This window comes from Olea europaea, unplaced genomic scaffold, assembly GCF_002742605.1.
Source record: "Olea europaea var. sylvestris unplaced genomic scaffold, O_europaea_v1 scaffold664, whole genome shotgun sequence".
Taxonomy (NCBI): Eukaryota; Viridiplantae; Streptophyta; class Magnoliopsida; order Lamiales; family Oleaceae; genus Olea; species Olea europaea.
Genome location: NW_019265017.1, coordinates 292475 through 314152, shown reverse-complemented (window position 1 = coordinate 314152; position 21678 = coordinate 292475).

Here is a 21678-nt window from a genome sequence, read left to right as displayed (position 1 = left end):
GGAACCTATCAATCTGTTTTGATGTACAACTACTTAATAATGATATATCACATAAGCAGAATTTCTTGCATTCAAAGTATTTTCCTCGAAATCAAGATTGTTAATAAAAGTCGAAATATTGTAGCCTCTAGAACAGAATGTCGGTTCAAACTACAAATTTTTTGTAGGAAGAATTGAAAAAATATGAGCAATCATCTAGTCTGGCAAGCAGTTTATTCGATCTACATCAAGGATGGATAAAGGTCACTATGAAGAGAATGAGGTGCAAAACTGAATTTCAACTAGTCACATTCCTCCCTAGAAATTTTAAAAATCCAACACAATACCCTGAGTACACAATATTTGAACTGCAGCTTGACAAAGAAACAATGATTATTTATGTGAAATGGTTGTGCAACCTACGTGCTAAGAACCAAAATAGAGTAAAAAGTATAAAAGCGTAGAGGAGAGTTCAAAAAAAAAAAAATTTGTTTTATGGAGCAACATCGTTTTCTCAATATGCCAATTTCTAGTGGACTGGCTAATTTTTTTTATTTATATTCATCCTACCGAGGGGTCTATTTTTCCAAATATTTGAGGTAAAGGAACAGTATCCATTTCACCAAATGACGACTTTTTTTTATGGCTCAGGTGTTCGAATTTGGCCCGACTAATCCTAAGGAGTGGCGGGTTCTCCCGATTCCCCACCCATGTAAATTCGGATGCGGTCACAGCTCAAACATACTTGGGACGGACGTTCAAGATGTGATTCCTCTCCCCGTGCACCTCCCCTTACAACAGGCGGACAGAACCCCGGTAGGACGACAAAACCCACCATAACTTTGCCTCCATGGGACATCTGTCTTCCAACATAAATGTTGCCTTCCAACTGTCGGATGCTCCTTAGAGAATCCTCTTACTTTACCATTGCGCCGTGCCCGTGGGAGCAAATGACGACTTATTTTCTATCAAGAGAACTTGTCAATATTTTTTGAAGTGCAACTTTTCAAATTACTTGCTATATATGGTATAAGTAATCAAATTCAATGGGACCTTGCTTCCTGTTGGGATTTTTAATATCCAATAATACGGGCAATGATTTAAAACAGTTGTCAGATTATTTATCGACACCATGAAATTGGCTCGGCTCGGCTCGGCTCGAAGACGAACTACAATTTCGGATGGTTTGGGTTCGGATGGTTCGGGTTTGGGTTAGATGATTATTTGGTTAGTTGGACCATTTAGTGATTAATATGGAGTTGAAAATTGGCCCATTAGTTTAAGTTAATTGGGAGCCCTCTTAGTGAACCCTAGGCCCAATTGGAGTGACCTAAACTATACCTATATATATCCATCTATTCCAGCAGTTTTATGTGTGGATGATTGAACGTGCAATGGTGAGTGAAAGGGGGCAGCCGGTCTTGGGGAAAAAGGGAGAGAGATTTTCCACCATTGTTGTCCATTCTTTCTTCCATTGTAGTCACCACCGCGTGTCCTTTGTAGACACTAAATAGAGAGCCATCAGAGAGGCAAAAAGGACTGTCCAAATTGAAGGCGAAAGTCTTGGGTCGAGCCGAGGTAAATCGGTGGACATTTGATTATTTTTCGAGCCCGAAATCAAGATTTATCAAGGGATTTCCGCTACAAATGGTATTAGAGATTGTGTTGTCGATAAATCTATGATTTTTGGGGCTAAAAACGGGCTGGAAGTGGTCAGAAACGGATCTGAAAATCAGAGGCAAAAACTCTCCAGTTTTTTCAATTTTCTGGTGGATCTGTTTTGGGGTTTTCTGGTGAAACCAAAAACAATTTGGAGAACTGGATACCACCATTGGATTGTGTAGACTGAGACGGTTCAGGAAGGGTGGCGCGTGGCCATCTCCAGCCCCGGCACCGGAGGTGCGTGATGAATATGGCACCGGCGAGGGTTCCAAAAGATAGAATGTTGTCAGAGATGTGACAGACCCTGCAGTGTTTTTAGATTTCAGTTTGGAGCAATACAGTGAAAGTTGGACAATTTTGCCCTTGGATGTTCGGGTGTCGGGTGCTGTTTTCATGTTACTGTGGTTGCTGTTGACTTTCGGATGAACAGTGACGATCCTAATGTAGTGAATTCGCGTCTCTCGATATTTACGGACCTTCAGATGTGGTCCGCTAGGTATCGTATTCTTTGCTTTTTATTATTGCAATTAAAATTAATGTGCAGGTTAATTATTTATTTTTCGCGTTAGAAGTCATCGTGTGGGGTGACATTAGGTTTGGGGTAACCATTGCCTGTTGTTAGACCTAGGAATTAGTAAAAATTAATTGTCTTAAATTCTATGTGAATTTGTCACCAATTGTTTCTACACCGATAAAATTGCATGTGACCTTAGGAAAGTTTACTTGACTATTCTGTGTGAATTATATGTCAATACTTTGCTTGTGGTTATTATTTGGTATAGTTGGCATGTATAGGTCTAAGGCAAGTATAAAAAATAAAATATATTTTAACTGTGATAGACATAGTTGAAAGAGATTGTTCTAAGATGATAATAAAAGGAAAGGTGAGAATAGAGACGAGGCAAATGTGACTTTAGGGTTGAGTAGTGATCCCAATGAGGTTTATTGAGAGAATAAACCTGGTTACTGCATTGCATCTGTGTGTAATCCTTTCTGCATGTATATGGTCACTTAATTTTGTTGCAATATTGATGTTACACTTTCAACTTGTTTGATGTATGTAATTGTATGAATTGAGAGTGATCTTGTTATTTTGTGTAATATGTTTACATGCAGAGTGGGTTGAGTTTTGTAGTGTACTATGTTTCCTCTATGAGTGGTGTGAGAGTGTGGTAGTGAGAAGAAAGTTGGGCAGCCGTTTCTCTCCTTTATTTTTGTGAGCCTGTGTGGTTTGTGAGATTATGTGAGGCAGCCATGTTAGGGTTATATTCTTCCTCTTTGTGAGCCTCCTTTGTGAGTGTTGTGAAGTAACCGACTCTTTCTTCAATTTTTCTTTGTGAGTGCCACTTTCGCCATTTTGTTTGTGGATTTTTTGGAGCTTTGGTGATTGGAGTAACCTTTGTGATCACCGAAAGGTGTTGTTTTGCCGCAGTGAGTTTGTGATGCATTAGCAGTGAGTTGGATATCTTTTGGTAAGGTGGAGTATATATGCCTAGAAGTGCATTAGTGATATGCACGGGGGATGTAGAGTGTGACATTTGGATCACGAGTGGAGATGTGATCAAATGTGTAGAATCTTTTATCTATGAAAGAGACCCTGATTAGGTGGAGTGTGAGAGAGGCACTTCTATCACTTTTGTAAGGTGGAGTCTCATTATCCACGTAGGTTGAAAAAAGTGATGTGGTGATAGAGAATTATCCCGTGGACTTAGGATCTATTGTGACTTGCCAATTAGACATGAGTTGAGTAATCTGTTTAGTGAGCATGGTGGGCGATGAGAGGAGATATGTGTTCTAGAGGTGTGAGAAACACGGAATGGGATATGATAAGTGTGGTGAGATCTTTTCTTGGGGTCATTTATGCATTTGTTGCATATGTGTGTGACCATATGTTGGTTAACTATGTGTTAATATGTGGTTCTGTGTGAACGTGATTTTGAAAAGATCTATTTGTGTATTATCCTATATATATCTTCATCGCAAGATTATTTGTTCACTGTGAATACTTGTTTCTACTAGGATATTCTTGACCTTAGCCCTGGTGAGTACATGGAGCAAGTATCGTATGTGTTTCAGGTTGGAAACACGAGGTAAGGTCTGTTATTCCAATTTTAGTGGATTACCTTGATTGTGCAAGTATAAACTGTGTGTTTTGATCGCTTGCAGATTATTGGGCGTCAAGGTAGAGATTGTTGGGTTTTTTGATACTCAATAATCTGGGCGATGATTTAAAACAATTATTGGATTATTTATCGACACCATGGACTCGGCTCGGCTCGGAGATGAACTACACTTTTGGATGGCTCGAGTTTGGGTTGGATGATTATTTGGTTAGTTGGACCATTTAGTGATTAATATGGAGTTAAAAATTGGCCCATTAGTTTAAGTTAATTGGGAGCCCTCTTAGTGAACCCTAGGCCCAATTGGAGTGACCTAAACTATACCTATATATATCCATCTATCCCAGCAGTTTTATGTGTGGATGATTGAACGTGCAATGGTGAGTGAAAGGGGGCAGCCGGTCTTGGGGAAAAAGGGAGAGAGATTTTCCACCATTATTGTCCAGTCTTTTTTCCATTGTAGTCACCACCGCATGTCCTTTGTGGATACTAAATAGAGAGCCATCAGAGAGGCAAAAAGGGCTATCCAAAGTGGCGAAAGTCTTGGATCGAACCGAGGTAAATTGGTAATTGTTTGATTGTTTTCCAAGCCCGGAATCAAGATTTATCGAGAGATTTTGGCTACACTTCCGAAAGAGAAAATTGAGAAGGTTTGAGGAACTGTCTGAACAGTCATCAAGCCATGAAGAAGGGTTGCCTACAGTGCCCGAGTTACCTGCACTTCCGAAAAATGTTTGCAGTTCTATGTTCTTTTGTCAAAGAACATGGGCACACTTGGTGTCGTTAAATAATGAATTAGAATGGAAAATAAAATTTTTCAATTGACAAATATAGCCATTATTTAAAATTAAGTCCAATGTTTGTAGATTGGCAGATGACTACGAAATTTTGCTATTTAAGCATAGGTGTGGAGATAAAGAACGAACACATGCTTTCATATTGAACAATTTTTCTTCCATAATTCAAAAAAATTTACATCTTCTCCCTCTATATATAACTGATGTTTCATACCAGTATATTTAAGAAATTTTACATTTAAGAAAAAATTCAATAAAATATTCGAAAGAAGGTTGCTTTTCACTAAGTACATGGTAAAAAAAAAAAAATTATTACATCTTGTTTCGTAAGGCTTGACTTTCACGCCTTGCCACATCTTATGCCTCTTAAAATATTTTTAGGAGACTTTTTTATAAACATCATCTCACGTGTAATAAAGAGAATCTTTAAATTTAGAGGGTAAAATATTGTCCATCGTCAATCAATTCAAATATAATTGAATAATTTAAAAAGTAAAATATTAAAATATATAACTTATTGAAAAAAAAAGTATTTTAAAACTTATTTGTATGCGTTAACTCTCTAAATAGAGATTAATAAATTATATTTAGTGTCTCTTAAAGATGTTCAACCTTGTAGTTAAAGATGCATTAAATGTGATTGTAGTGCAATATTTATTATTATGATTCATAAATTATTTTCCAACTACAAAGTTTTCTACATCAGCTTTTGTATTCTTTTTATTATCATTCTACATCAGCTTTTGTATTCTTTTTATTATCATTGTTCTCTATTTTTCTACAAGATATTTTGTTTGAATATGGAAATAGCACCAAATTTCCAATAAAATTGATGGGACAATTGTTGACCCCAAAAAATGTTGTTAACAGATGTCGGACCCACCCGCGCACACGTAAGCAAAAGTCCAGCACGCTAAGACACGTGGACGGTCTAAAACAGTTGGATCGAGGGAATGGGAGTAGCTCAACGGCACGGGATGAGAACGTTCGGAATCCGACAGGATGTTTGTGGACCGATTGTACCATAATTACCAACCAATGTTTGTAAATGTGTATCTAAATATGTATGAACTCGTTTGTGTTGTAAAATAATAAGAGAGAGAGAGAGAGTTGAGTAAAGTATGGTTTCTTCTATTGATTCTTGCATTAGCCTCTGTATGGAGTACATGGGGGAGTATTTATAGTGTCACAAGTTAGATCGTGACCTTTGATAAAATTGATGGGACAATTGTTGACCCCAAAAAATGTTGTTAACAGATGTCGGACCCACCCGCGCACACGTAAGCAAAAGTCCAGCACGCTAAGACACGTGGACGGTCTAAAACAGTTGGATCGAGGGAATGGGAGTAGCTCAACGGCACGGGATGAGAACGTTCGGAATCCGACAGGATGTTTGTGGACCGATTGTACCATAATTACCAACCAATGTTTGTAAATGTGTATCTAAATATGTATGAACTCGTTTGTGTTGTAAAATAATAAGAGAGAGAGAGAGAGTTGAGTAAAGTATGGTTTCTTCTATTGATTCTTGCATTAGCCTCTGTATGGAGTACATGGGGGAGTATTTATAGTGTCACAAGTTAGATCGTGACCTTTGGTTCGGGGTACATGTGGCCTCATTCGGTTAATTTACATGTCAAATTGTAGGCATCAGCCACACCTAGCATGCCATACATTTATTGATTGGCAGAGCCGCCTCTACTAGTGACAAGAATTAACATTTACACTCATGACAAACGTCTTATCAATCATACAAGTAAGATCTTTGTGCAGAGGATCTTTTAGGGGAAGTGTTTATGGAAGATGTTGCTTTGTGATTCTAAGGATGCTACCTCGTCTACAGGGCTTCGGCCAACAGGGCCTCATCCACCTTCAAGAGCCTCGGCATATGGGCTTCGAAAGCTCCTCAAGAGGCAATGATAGATAGGTTTCGATATATATGGGCCTGGGTTTTTTGGACCTCGATTTGTGGGCCTCGACTATGCAAATCACCTCAACTTTAGTGCCACGTGATTTGGCATGAGTTAGCTGTGGGCCCCGGTGGGTTGCCAAGTGTGCAAACACGTAACAATAGTCCACCAAGTCCAAGTATAGTTATTTATGTAATGCGAGTACTTTGATGAAGTAAAGCCAGCCAGTTAAGTTGAAAGAAATTTTTGTACCCCAAATAATAATTCCCCAAGTCCTAGTATAGATATTTATATCATGGTTGGAGTTAGAAATGTGCTGTTGTGGAAGAATGATGAAAATGATGAAATCGAGGTGGTTTGAGAACCGAACCTGCGAGGATTGTGGAGGCTGAATTCTGATGAGGAAGCCGAGGTGGGTGAGAATCGAACCTGCAAGGCTTGATGGCTAAATTGTGATGAGGAAGCCGAGGTGGTTGAGAAACCGAACCTGCAAGGCTTGATGGAGGTTGAATCCTGATGAGGAAGTTGAGGTGGGTGAGAATAGATTTGAGGTGGGTGAGAACAGAATCTGCGAGGTTTGATAGCTGAATTGTGATGAGGAAGTTGAGGTGTTTGAGAAATCGAACATACGAGGCTTGTAGAGGCTAAATTTTGATGAGGAAGCCAAAGTGGTTGAGAAATCGAACCTGCGAGGCTTGTTGGCTGAATTGTGATGCTCATTGGTAATGATTGTTCATCGACAGTTGTGCCAATGATTTGATGTTTTACGCATATTTTTGAGGAAATGTGGTAGGACCGTTCAACTTCCAAGGCGTTTGCTGTCGTCGAATTAAAGTCGTAATTATGAGCATAGCTGGAGCTTCTAGAAGTAGACGCGTTTGGGGAGGTGCGTGGAGGACACGCTTGAATCTGAAGCATAGGTTTGAAAAATCGTTTGAATTCTATGCCTCAGATTTTGTGTAGAATAAAGGGTCCAGATTCAATGGGCTTTGATCAGACGATTAGGGTTCGTCCTGACCCTTTATAAAAGGCGAGAGACCCCCATTTTTCTGGATTTTCAACCTTTGCAATTTGATTTTTTCTTCAAAAGCTCAAGTTTTCCGGCGTCCAAATAGTCGATCTTGTCATTTTCCGGCGTTACTCCGTTCTCGTAGTCATTTTCCATAGGTATTTTCATAGAAAAGCCCTTGCATTTAGTTCATCCTTTTCTGATATGGAGTCTACCTTGGGTAGGGAATTAGTAACTGTTGCATCATTCGGCGAGGGGATGAGTCGCAGAGTGGACCCTGAGGTCGAGCAATATGCTATGACCGAGGAGCCAGTAGATTACAGTGAACAGTGGGAGGCATCCAGAGTGCCTCCAAATATGACTTTGAAGAGGCTAGGGGAGATCAGGGAGAGGTACTGTGTACCTCATTAGGTCGAAATGTTGGTGCCCGAGGCTTATGAGCGTGCCTGCTATCCGAGGCCCAGATACGTGGCGGTGAGTGAATACCTGTTTAAGGCAGGTATGCGTCTTCTTCTGCATCCCTTCTTTAGGGTAGTGCTGAGGAACTTTATGTTGTCATTGACCCAGGTTCTGCCAAATGGGTGGAGCTAGTTGGTTGGCTCGTACTTCTTGTGGAAGGAAGCGCCACTTGGGGAGGACATGCCTCTCGACGTCTTCATGACCCTGTTCTACCCTAGGGTGATAGATAAGGAGTCAAGGGGGGTGGTATTATTTAACTCCTTAGGGGGCTCACGCATTGTTTGTGGTGGGGCTGCCTTCTTCCATCAAGGGGTGGAAGGAATCGTGGTTTTGGGTGAGGGGCAGGTGGCAAGTAGTGGAGAGGGACACGACCTTGGCTTGCACAGTACCGACCCAGTACTATAAAGCTTTTGAGTCTCCCAACCTAAGTAGTTTACATTCTGTATTCAAAATTTTATTTTTCTAACTGTTGAGGCTTGTTGTGAAGATAGTAGTACGAGGTTCGAGTTGAGCAAGGAGGAGTTTGAAGTGATAGAGAATATTTACAAGAGACCTCTGAAGCTTCGGTACTTCAACCACCTCATCGACCGAAGCCGCTACTTCATTGACTTTGAATTGATGGCCTCCAAAGGTCAGATGCTTATATACTTGCGTATTTCTTGCTTTTTGTTTCGATGTTGATGTACTGACATGCCTTGCAAACAAGTTCAAGGTTGGAGTACCCAGTCCCAGACATGGCCTCTATCCTTAGGGCTACATCTAATGTAACGATGAGGCCCCTGAAGCCAAGGTCAAGTGGTGCAAAGGAGGTCCGGGGGAGGGTAGAGTGCCTCTCCAAAGATAGCAGTTCCAGGGGTGCTGAGAAGGGGGGACCCAGAGGCTAGATAAGGCCAAAGAGCCTCGGGGAAAGGAGAAGGTCCCCGAAGAGCAGAAGAAGAGGAAGCTAGTGTACGTCAACAGCTCATCTGGGAATTTTAAGACCTCTATGTCTCATGAAGAAAAAGAAGCCCCTCAACCGAAGCTCCTGGAGGCTGCCTCAAAAGCTAGAAAGATTGAAATGGTGTGACACGTCGAGGCTGAGGAGGCTGCTGTGAGAAGAGTGGCTGAGAAGGCAGAGGATGAAGCTGCCAAGTAGTGGCCTGCAAGAGTTCAAGAGAAATCTCCGAACTTCCTTGCTAGGAGGGAGGAGGTCCTGGGCTTGGCGTTGGTGGAGGCTTTGCCAGCCGAGGTCTGAAGTGCTATGGAGAGCTTCTACAAATTCTAGACAGACCGGTGGTAGTTGTACGCCTCGTCCTGCGATGCGGTGGACTTGATAAGGGCCCTTGTGAGCCAAAGTGTGAGGACCTTTGGCCTCGCATTGGAGTGCAGAAAGGGCCTTACTGATATTCAGATGAGGACCCAATCCTCGAAGAAGAAGGTGACCTCTCTCGCAGAGGAGCTGAAGAAGGCCAGGGCCGAGACAGAGGAAACGAGGGCCCAAAAAATCGAAGACATGGCCAAGCTGGAGTCTGCTTTAGCTTAGATTGAGGCCTTGAATGAGATCTATGAGTCCCAGTATGAGGTGGCTTCCCTTGCCAAGAAAATGGAGGTCTCCAATGACCACCAAAAGGTGACTGCTGAGGCCTTGGAGAAGGCCAATCTGCAGCTGGCTGGGGCCCAAGATGCCTACAAGTTCTTGGAGAGCCAAATAAAGTGGCATGTGGATGAATTGGTCAGGCCAGGGAGGAGGCAGTCAAAGACTACATTGCAAACTTCCACAATACTAAGGAGTACAAGGGCAGGGCTGAGGAACTCTACCCAAATCAAGACCTGTCACAGTTGAGGTCGGAGTTTGTGGATGAAGTGCCTCAGACCCCAGCTGAAGAAGCGGTTAGGGATGAAGCAGCAGAGGCAGAAGAAGGGAGTTCTGATGCTCAGGCTGCGGAGGCTCCTGCTGCCGAGGCACTTCCACCATAACCGAGGCTTAGGATAGTATACTTTTCAGATAATTCCGATGTACTGGCCTTAGGCCCTCCTTATGTAATTGATTGAAAATCAATAAAATCTCTTTCATTCGATGTTGTTCTTCTACTAAGTGCATTGATCTCGTTAAGTAATTGAAGTTAAGATTGATTGAAAAATTAAATAACCTTGACTTCATATCCCAAGTCCAATTACTTAAGCAAGTAAATTGTATTTTAAGCCACACAAACCATGACTGATATTGGACTTAAGCAAGTAAAATGTACTTAAGCTTAATAACTGTAACCTGAATAGATCCTAAGACTGGACCGTCTTTCAACTGAACTGAGAACATTTCTAGGTCTAATTGAAAAGGTAGTTGCGTGAAGCTCGCAGTGGTTGAGCCTTGTGAATCAATGGGTAAAGAAGTTCAATCCTCGTTGAGGCTTCTTCCCTTGGCTTTCAGCCTTATCAAAGGAAGGCAAGTTGCATGAGCCTCGGAGTTTAAGCGAGGTGGCCCAGAGATGGGGCGCAGATCTCTCTTCCGAGGTGAAGAAGCTTCCCAACATGGTGGATGATTCATTCATGTTGATGCTTCTCCCCCAAGCGTTCAGCTTCGCCAAAGGGAGGTAAGTGGCGTGCGCCTCGGAGTTCAAGCGAGGTAGCCCAGAGATGGATGTTGACCTCTACTCGAAGGTAACGATGCTTTCCAACATGGTTGATGGTTCATCCATGTTGAGGCTTCTCTCCCTGGTGTTCACCCTCGCCAAAGGGAGGCAAGTGGTGTACGCCTCGGAGTTCAAGCGAGGTAGCCCATAGATGGGACGCTGACCTCTCCTCCGAGGTGACGACACTTCCCAACATGGCGGATGGTTCATCCATATTGAGGCTTCCCCCCTGGCGTTTAGCCTCCCCAAAGGAAGGTAAGTGGCGTACGCCTTGGAGTTCAAGGGAGGTGGCCTAGAGATGGGACGCTGACCTCTACCCGAAGCGACGACATTTCCCAATATGGTGGATGGTTCATCCATGTTAAGACGTCTCCCCCTGGCGTTCAGCCTCACCAAAGGGAGGCAAGTGGCGTGCGCCTCCGAGTTCAAGCGAGGTGGCCCAAAGATGGGACGCTGACCTCTCCTCCGAGGTGACGACGCTTTCCAACATGTTGGATGGTTCATCCATGTTGAGGCTTCTCTCCCCGGCATTCAGCCTCCCCAAAGAGAGGCAAGTTGCGTACACCTCGGAGTTCAGGCGAGGTGGCCCAGAGATGGGACGCTGACCTCTCCTCCAAGGTGATGACGTAGTACGACACTTGAATTCGATCATGGACAATTTTATCTTATTAAATCATGGAAATGTTACATGAGCTGGGAAAGATCATCCAGCGAGGTAGTACATTAATTAATAATAGATTCAGAGGTGCTCAATGTTCCATGGGCGGGGTTGTGCCTTACCGTCCATGTCTTCAATCCAGTATGTCCCAAGTCAGATCTTCTCCTTGATTCTATACGGGCCTTCCCAATTCGGACCCAAGGTACTGGTGCCTAGTTCCTTGGAGGAGAGGAAGACTCTCCTAAGGACCAGGTCGTTGATTCGAAATGACCTCTTCTTCACCTTTGAGTTGAAGTACTTCATTATCTTTCTTTGGTATGTACCGAGCTTCAGCTGGGCGTCATCTCTTCTTTCCTCAGTGAAGTCGAGGTCGCACCTCCAAAGCTTGTCGTTTGTTATTTCATTGAAGTGCAGACGTTGTGGAGATGGAAGCCCGACCTCGACAGGGCTCATTATCTCAGTTCCGTATGCCATGAGGAAAGGTTTTCCCTGTGGGGGTCCTTGTAGTGGTTCGGATTGCCCAAAGCACTTGTGACAGCTCATCCACCCAGGCCCCTTTTGACACATCAAGCTTCCCTTTCAGGACGTGTTTGATGGTCTTGTTCATCGCCTCAACCTGGCCATTTGCTTGTGGGTGGTGAGGTATGGAGAAGTGCTTCTTGATGCCAAGTTCTTCATACAAACTTCTGACCTTCTTGTTGTCGAACTGTTTACTATTGTCTAAGACAATTGAGTAGGGAATCCCGAATCGGCATATAATGTTCTTCCACAAGAACTTGGAAGTGTTTGCCTCTGTGATTTTTGCCAGTGGTTTAGCCTCAACCCACTTGGTGAAGTATTTAATGGCCACAGTTGCAAAGCTCGCGCCTCATCTGCCTTTTGGTAGAGGACCTATGAGGTCCACACCCCACTTCGAGAAGGGCTAGGGGTTGAAGATCATGGTCAAATCTTACAATGGTTGTCTTTGGATAGAAGAGAATCATTGACATTTGTCACATTTTCGTACAAATTGAAGGGTGTCTTTTTTCAAGGTAGACCAATAGTACCCCCATCTCAGTATTTTTTGCACCAAAGATAGACCTCATTTATCTGCACCGACACGAAGGGCTACAGCTTGATGCTTGCTTGGTCCTGCCCAGTTCTCAAATGTTATGTCCCTTGCAATGAAACCAGCACCAGTTGCAGCTGTGTACAAAAGAACATGAAATTAGTTAATCTTTAACCTTTAGAATAGGACAAAAATTCCATTTATTCACTGAACATTATAATAGACACGATTATAATTTCTTTTTCTTCCTTAAAACATCTTGTCCAGTTCTTTCAGCCCACCGACAAATTCCACCACATTTGTAGAGAAAATTTTGAATAAGTTACAGGGAAATTTTACCATTAGTCAACCCATACAACCTTTACATGCTAGAATTAGGTTAAATAATAGTTTAGTTAAATAATTAAAAATGATATTGGAGTAGAAAAAACAAATTGCAGTCCCCATGCCCTGTAGACCAAGACCTCCAACAATGACATATCCATGTGCCATGACTCTTCATTTATTGGGTTTGGTCGCTATTTCTAAATTACAGATAATTTCGATATATTTCTTTATTTTCCAGAAATCATATGTTTGTCTTTTTATAAAGAATATATTGTACATGATAATTAAATGAGAATTTAATTTTATTCAGAACTGATGAGTTCATCGTGTAGAATATATTGTCTCCCTTAAGGTGTAGGTAGCCTCTTCTCCTCCCACGCATCGAATGAGTAGAGAGGAGAAGCTCCTCTTGTAGAGTACATCATCAATGAAGAGGAAATGAGTTGACCTCTTCCTTAGTTTGTAAGTTTCATAATTATTTGTGGAAAGTACCTGGTCCTTTAGGTAGGCTACGATGGTTTGCACCCAGGTAGGAGTCCCAGCCACCCACATCACATTGAGGGCCTAGGTAAATGGTATGAGGAGGTGCTCTATTAGAACTACTGTGAGTAGTTCGGAGTCCTTGCTACTTGCAAGTTTGGAGAGTGCATCCGCATGTGCATTTCAATGTAGAAGATCTGGATCGACTCAAACTTTTCAAAGGATGGGATGAGGTTCATCACAATTTTCAAGTAAGAGGCCATGGTTTTGTCTCTGGCTGAGAAGCTGTCGTTCACCTAGCTAACGACCAGCTGGGAGTCACTATTGATAAGTAGCCTCTTTACTTGCATTTCTCTGGCTAATCTAAGGCCTGCAAGAAGTGCCTCATATTCTGCCACATTATTAGTGGCCTTGAACTCGAACCTCACAGCGGAGTTCAGCTTGTGACCTTTCGGGCTGATGAGGACAACTCTGACACCTGAGTCGATATCCCCAGCCGATCCATCCACGAATAAGTTCCATGTAGGGGGCTCGGTATGTTCCATGATTTCATCCACCTCGGGTAAATTGGCAAATTTTGCCACAAAATCAGCCAAGGCTTGACCCTTGATGGCCGCCCTAACCTTGAACACGAGATCAAATTTATTTAGCTCCACTGCCCATTTCAATAATCTTCCTGAGGCATTGGGCTTTTAAAGTACCTGCCTCAAGGAAAAGTTTGTTAGCACAAAAACGAGCTTCTCCATATCGGGGTAATGGGTTTTCGATAATAAGAGTGCTTTACTTGTATAGTATATGGGGAGTTAGGTGGTCCTTTCTTCTCTAATTAGAACCGTACTGATGGCCTCATTGGAGACAGCCAAATACAGCTAAAGAATCTCGCTGGGCTTCGGTTTGGAAAGGAGGGGGGCCTGCCCTAGGTGCCTTTTCAGGCCCTGGAAGGCCTCTTCACATTCCTTGGTCCATTGGAACTTCTTTCCAGCTTTCAACACTTTGAAAAATGGGAGGCATTTGTCTACAGCTTTGGAGACAAAGCGACTAAGTGCAACCACTCGCCCAGTCAAGCTTTGCACCTCCTTTGGCTTTTAGGGCGACCTCATCTTGCATAGGACCTCAATCTTCTCAGGCTTGGCTTCAATTCCGCGTTGCTTGACCATGTATCCTAAGAATTTTCAAGAAGTAATCCCGAAAGCGCACTTGAGGGGGTTGAGCCTCGTCCTATATATTATCAAGATTTGGAAGGTGTTGTTGAGGTGCGTTACATGGTCCCTAGCTTCCAAACTTTTCACAAGCATGTCATCTACATAGACCTCCATTGTCTTGCCGATGAGATCCACAAATATTTTGTTGACGAGCCTTTGATATGTGGTCCCGAAATTTTTCAACCTGAAGGGTATCATCTTATAAAAATAAAGGCATCTGTATGTGATAAAAGAGGTGTGTTCCTCATCAGTCGAGTGCATGGGAATTTGGTTGTAGCCGAAGTATGCATCCATGAAGCTCAACAAGTCGTGCCTAGCCGTGGAGTCTACCAGTTGGTCAATCCTTGGGAATGAAAAGCTGTCCTTCGGGTAAGCTTTGTTGAGGTTAGTGAAATCAATGCTTACCCTCCATTTTTCATTGTGTTTCTTCACTAAAACCGGGTTGGAGACCCACCTCGGATAGGTGGCCTCCCTGATGAAGCCATTTTGGATGAGGTTCTAAATTTCTTCCTTCAGGGCCTCATACCTCTCAGGGTTGAAAGCTCTTCTCTTTTGTCTGTGCGGGGCAACCTTAGGATCAATTTTCAAGCGGTGGCAACTGACCTTAGGGTCTATGCCTACCATGTCCTCATGCCTCCAAGCAAAGACATCAAGGTTCCTACTTAAGAAATCTTTGATCTTTTCTTTCAAACTATTGAACAAGCCTTTATCCACTTTCAACAATTTGGAATGGGTCTCTGGGGTCCACCGAGAAGCTTTCAAGTTCCTCAACTGGGGATGCTTGAGGTTCGTGTTCAATTATACGGGGGTCAATCTCATCAATGACCAATACTTCTGGAATGGGTGATGCGTCAATCATTTCCACATTTTCCTGTTCGAAGGAAGCATCACCTGGGACATTAGCCATGACTATGTCGACGATAATCACATGGACGTCCCGAGGCTCTACCTTTCTGATGGAGCTTAGATAACATTCTCTCGAACATCTTTGGTCGCCTCTCACTATTACCACCCCATTTTTCGTTGGAAATTTCATGCATAGGTGGTGGATGGAGGTGATGGCTCTCAATTCCTTTAGAGCTGGCCTACCCAATACTCCGTGGTAGGCCTATCGACTGTCAACAATTAGGAACTCCATGAAGTTCATTGAAGTTTGGGGAGACTTCCCCATTTCTACTGCAAGGGTGATCTTTTCCCTCGGAGTGATGCTATCTCCGGCAAATCCGTACAAGGGAGTGGTGGTGGGCATCAACTCATGGTCCAGTATCATCTTGTCGAAGGTGGATGTTGACAGAGCTACCGTTGTCAACTAACATTCGTTTGAGTCCATTCCAGACTATGATCGCTCTCACCACAAGTGCATCGCAGTGGGGGTAGTGAACTCCTTCAGCGTCCTCTTGGGTGAAGACAATAGGTAGAACTTGATTCCTCCGAGAACTGTGGCCCACAATATAGCTGGTCAGTAGGGGGTGCTTAGTCTCACGGACATAATTCCTTTTAGCATTCCGCGCTTCACCTGTAACGACCCGAACCCCTCGCCCAAGTCGTTAGCTTATGTGATGTCCACTTTGGATGAGCCTTGCACCCACTTACCCCTCATGGCTTTCTGTCGCATCCTCCAAGATTCGAACTCTTGATCTCTACATAAGAGAGAGAAAATGAATTATAATTTATATACATTTCATCTAAATGTATATAAATTATAATTTTCCTATATCCAATGATTTAAATTAATTAGATTTCATGTTCATGAATTATTTTGACTTTTCTCATTCTCATGAGTTTTAGATGTAAATGAATTGATCACTAATCACTCAACTATTTATTATTATTATTAGTTTTTTTTTTTTCAAATTAGTTGTTACATCTCAATCATCAAATATTCTGCTCTCCCGCATCATGGAATCAAAGGCTATAAGAGATTTATCGGCGTATGAAAATGGTTGGTCCATTAAAGTGATGGTAGTTTGAAAGGGTTTAGTGGAATCTTATTCCAACAACACCAAAAAATTTGATCTTTTGAAGCTCATCCTAGTTGACAAAGAGGTAATATATCTACTATGATAACCCTTATATCTAATAATTCTGAGTTCATCTTCGAGGTTCAAGTACTCATGTGGCATAAATATTTCATCTCCTACATATGTTTATGTGTTTCTAAAATCTGGATTAAAAAGTCATATTAGTTGAATTTAAAGTTGAAGGAAGCAGATGAATGTTCAACAGGTTTTGCCACGGACCACACTTGACGTTTTACGAGGCTAAAACAGGATGGTTATAAATTCAAGTCAATATAAATAAATTGTAAGGCATTTTAGCATGAAGCATTTGGCATGTTTGAAATTTCATGTGCCTTTTTCCAATTAGCCTTTATAAGCTCATCGAGATCAATCCACAACGGGAAGAAACTAATGCTATTAAAAATAAGTGAACATGATTTATTCAATCTTCATGATTATATTTACATTACCACTAAGTGTAGACAGATTTTGAGATAGTTCGAAAATTATTTATTTTTTCTTTTTTTACAGCACCAAATTATTGCTATGTGATGGAGGATTGTACAAACTATTGGGGCCTACAAAGAAGATGATGGATGCTGGTATCATAAAATTAGATGATATTGTGACAAATAATGTGACTAAATTTTATTGTGCTTTCATAGGCAAGATCGTAAAGGTTCAAAACAAGAACAACCCATGGTATGAAGTATGTAATGGGTGTGGTGCAAGAGTTCACCCAGAGCCGAATAAAAAAACTGTCACATGTACAAGATGTGAAATTAAGGACATAGATTTTACTAGAAAATATTTGCTGAGGTTAATAGTTTCAGATGGTAATCAAGAAGTTTATATCACAATCTTTGATGCCTCCCAATCACACAAAAAAATATAATGTACAAAGAGATTTTCATTGAATAAAAAGTTGATTTCACATACATAATTTCTCACAATTATTTCTCTAATTCATGCATCTTCAAATATTATTTTTACGCACTTATAAAGTATTTCAAAACAACGTGCAACGCACATTTGTTGCACGTTTACTTTTGACTAGTTACCAGTAAATACTCACTCTGCCCCAGCCTTGCCCTCTCTCTATCAACATTTCAACTTCAAATGCTCCCACTCACCTCACTATTAAAGCTAATCTTACCTCCTTTCATGGAGTCCAATTGTCTTCGTCTCATCTATTTCTCTTTCCTTCTTCCTAATTGTGTGTGCGACAGGTTTTCCCTCACCTCACCACCAAATTGTCTTCCTTGTGCTCCTTGAATTTCTTGCTTGCTCACATGCACTATGATAAATGTAGTGTTAATGTTAGGATGTGAGAATAATTATCTCACACTCCTAATAGAACTTAGTGATTTTTAAAGTAATATGTAATCTCAACTTCCTAACTCTCTTAACCTTTTCTAAATTCCTTTTTTTCATCTCAACAAACAAATGAATTTTTTTACTTAGTGCTTGCTTGGCTAAACTTTTAAGTGCTTATAAGTAGTAAGTCACAAGGGATTTGGTTCAAAATGATGTTTGGCCAGCTTATATGATGTGATACGGGATGCGCCACCAATTATCGATAATTTGACGATAGATTGGAAGAAGCCAAAGTCGGGTTTGAGACTTCGAGAGGTTAATAGAGAGCACACAAATGCAAGTTCGAGGAAGGGAGTTCAAAAGAGCAAAGTTGGTAAGTCAAGGTCAAGTTTCGTGATGGGGTTGAAGTCCTAAAAGGCTGGAGCAACTTGTGGAAGAAATCAAAATTCAAGCCAAAACGACAAGCCATGCGACCGCAAGGAGGAAGAAGCATGCGGCCGCATGACCATTGGCAGGTTCAGTTAGAACCATGCAACCGCATTATGTTTAACCATGCGGTAGCATAGGTCATTCGAGAGCAGAGATTTTTATTTTTCGCGAGTTTCCCAATTCCTTTAGAACTGTAGTTTTATTATTTTATTACCATAATTTGTATGTTTTTCCTTCTAGAATTAGGGTTTTTTAGTTTCCATATAAATAGGATTTTATTTGCCAGTTGTAATTCAGACTTGATATTTGAGAATTTAATTCGAGAGGCGATTTTGCTTCCAATCTTTTTTCTTGCACGGAAAAACCGAACTTATCAAGGTCTCGTGATCTTGTGGCATTCAATCTCAGGTAAGATTCAATTAGTTTTATAATCAAAAGGTCATTCGTGTCTTTGTTATCTTGGGGTTGTTTGGTTTAATTATTAATTGGGTTAAATCCAAAAATCGGACTAAGTTTATAAATTTTGTGATCAAAAGATCAATAGTTTAGTATACTATTGATTGTTTGGTTCGCAAATTTGTGAATCGCGTCCTAAACTTTGTTTTCTGTCTTTCTTGGAGTTTGTGCCATCTTCTATGGGTTCGATAGTGATCGCTGCTACCGGGTTTACATCAGGTGGTATCAGAGTTTTAGGCACCAGATTCAAAGTTATATACTTTTGATTTTCTTTGTTTTGAGTCTTTGTTTGTGTTCTTCGTGTTTCCATTAGTTTTTGAGTCTAGATCTAAAAAGTTTTAGTAGTTTAATTCGTTTGTGTTTTTTGTATTAAAAAAAAATTATTGTTCACCGACACTGTTCACGTTCGTACCGTACTGTTCACGAGTAAAAAAAATTAATCCCTCCAAAAATTTTATTTATTTCTTAGTCCTTTAAACTTCCTGATTATTAAGTTTTGCACAATTAATTGTTATCCCACGAATTCAACGCCACAAATTGTTCTTGAGAATACTGGCTGGAAGCAATTGTGAGGTAAAAGGCTGAGTTGTGAGTTTAATTGAGGGTAAAAGCTTGAAATTGTGTGATTCCCGAGTGAAAATTTTGGTGAGGCAGAAAATTGTGAGAATGTCAGAATGTAAAGCATCCAATTCGAGCAGGATGGGAAATCAATCCAACATGCAGGATGATTTAATATAGCGGTTTGAGCAGATGATGATAAGACCCATGGCATTTAACGCTCGTCAATCTACTCCCGTCCGATGGACTCAAGGTATGGAGGAAATGTTACGTTTCATTTTATTTTCAAGCGTGACTTTATGTATCATTTAAGCTTGAATTCTATGAAATGATTATAAATGAATGTCTAGGAAGAAATATGTTATGCATGTTATTATACATGAAGGTATATTGATTAGAAATTTTATTAAAATCACAAAAGCATAACATGTACTTTGATATCACAATAAAAATAAATATAATTGGACCCTTATGTGACAGACATGGTTAGAATTTATCAGACTGCTAGAAAGGCCACGGCTTATAGAGCAGCATTGATCCGTAGGTCCATTATTCAGTCTTATGAGAATTTCGTGACTGGCCCAACTTGTCCACTTGTCGAACACGTGAAAGACATCTATGAAAGATGTATAGCAACTGTGGAGGCAGGACTAGAGATCACGCATATTGAGGCTGTGAATAATCTCGTACACTCACTTCTACCTCAATGGGGGGGCATTGGAGTTATGGTTAGGAACGAGATGTTAGAAGGTAACCCCCCAGAGCATCCAAACATGATTGAGTTTGATATATATTGTCAGACCCTTCTAAATAGGTGGAGTGAAAGTTTAGAACCCCAACTGGAGGTAAGAAATGAGCTTGGTGATGAGCAAGAGCCCGAGCCAGAACCTCAAATTGAATCGGACCCAGAGGGAGATCCTGAATGGGAGCATGAGGATGACTTTGGGCTGGAGTTAGAGAACAATCATGAGCATGAACCTGAGCCACTGGTTGAGATAGACGTAGAGTTCGGGCCTGAAGCAGAAGACTCCTCCGAAGATGAAGCTCCATTAAAGAAGATTCGTAGAATTCATAGGGATTAGAAACTTAGATTTCATTTCCTTAGTACCGTGATATCTTTACTTTTATGTTATTGGAAAAAAAAAATTGTCGAACTATTTTATATCCTGATCTCAAGGAGTACTAATAAAAAAAATATATAATAATAATTTCCTTTGAGCTACTGTGTTGTCCAATATTCCTAAGACAAAAATCTATTTTGTTAATTTAAAAAAAATGACAGGACAACAGGATCAAGCAACCATGTTTAGGGATCTGATGAAGGCAGTACATGACCTTCGTAGGAATCAAGCACCCGCACCAGCTTCTCAGAATGGATCGACAAATGCTAACAACACGAGTTCAATTGTGGAGCCAAGCGGGGGGGTCCCGTCCAAAAATGTGGAAAAAATAAAATTTTATCAATAAAATTTGAAAAATTTGCAAAAATAAAAATAAATAAATAAATAAAATTCATGAGCTCGCCCACGAGCAATGAGCCCGAGCTTGGCTCGTGAAAAACGAGCCACGAGCTCGAGCCGAGCTCGTGGGTTAACGAGCCGAGCCGGCTCGACTCGGCCCACTGCCATCCCTAGTTTTGCCATTTCAAACCTCCTTCTTTTGACGGCAAGGCAGACCCTTTGGCAGCTGAGGAGTGGTTAAGAGGGTTAGAACGAATCTACAAACACATGGCATGCACTGACGCACAAAAGATATCATGTACCGAGTTTATGCTAGTCGGAACAGCAGGCTACTAGTGGGAGTCTGCTTCGCGCACTAGAACGGAAGCGCAACAACGTGCTATGACTTGGACACAATTCAAGGAAGAGGTAATAGCAAAATACTTTCCCCAATCACTGAGGGATCGGAGAGAGACAGAGTTCCTACAGCTGAAGTAAGGAAATATGTCGCTTGATGAGTATGAAAGGAAGTTTGAACAACTTTTTAGGTATGCTACACATCTTGTTGATACCAAGCCAAAGAAGGCTAGGAGGTTTGAATTAGGCCTGCGTCCAGAGATTGGAGGAACCATGGCACTCACCATACGACCACATATAGTGAAGTGCTTCAATGACCGCAGTCAATTTCTGATCGTCTAGAAATAGATCGGATGACTGAGAAGAATAATGAATCATATGGAAAATGAAAGTGGAATGGATCGAATAAAGGGAAGGAATTTGGACAATTTAAGAAAGTCCAATATAGGATCAGGATCAGGATCAAGTAAACCAAATAAAGTTATTCCACGATGCCCAAAGTGCAACAAAGCTCATGGAGGGGAGTGCTTGTTTAGGAAAAATATGTACTATCGATGTGGCCAAGAAGGTCATTTTGCTCCGAATTGCAAGGCATACCCATCTAAGAAGGATAATGAACAGGGCAAGAAAGTAAAAGCCAAAGTCTTTGCTTTAACCCGAGAAGAGGCAACAGAGGATCCAAATGTAATGGTAGGTATTCTATCAATATCTAAACTACCTGCATATATTCTTATAGACTCCGAAGCTACTCATTCATTTATCTCCATCACATTTATTACTAAATCATGTACTACATGTGAAAAATCTGATAGTGTTCTAGAAATTTCTATTCCGTCCGGTAGAATTTTGAATACCAATTAGA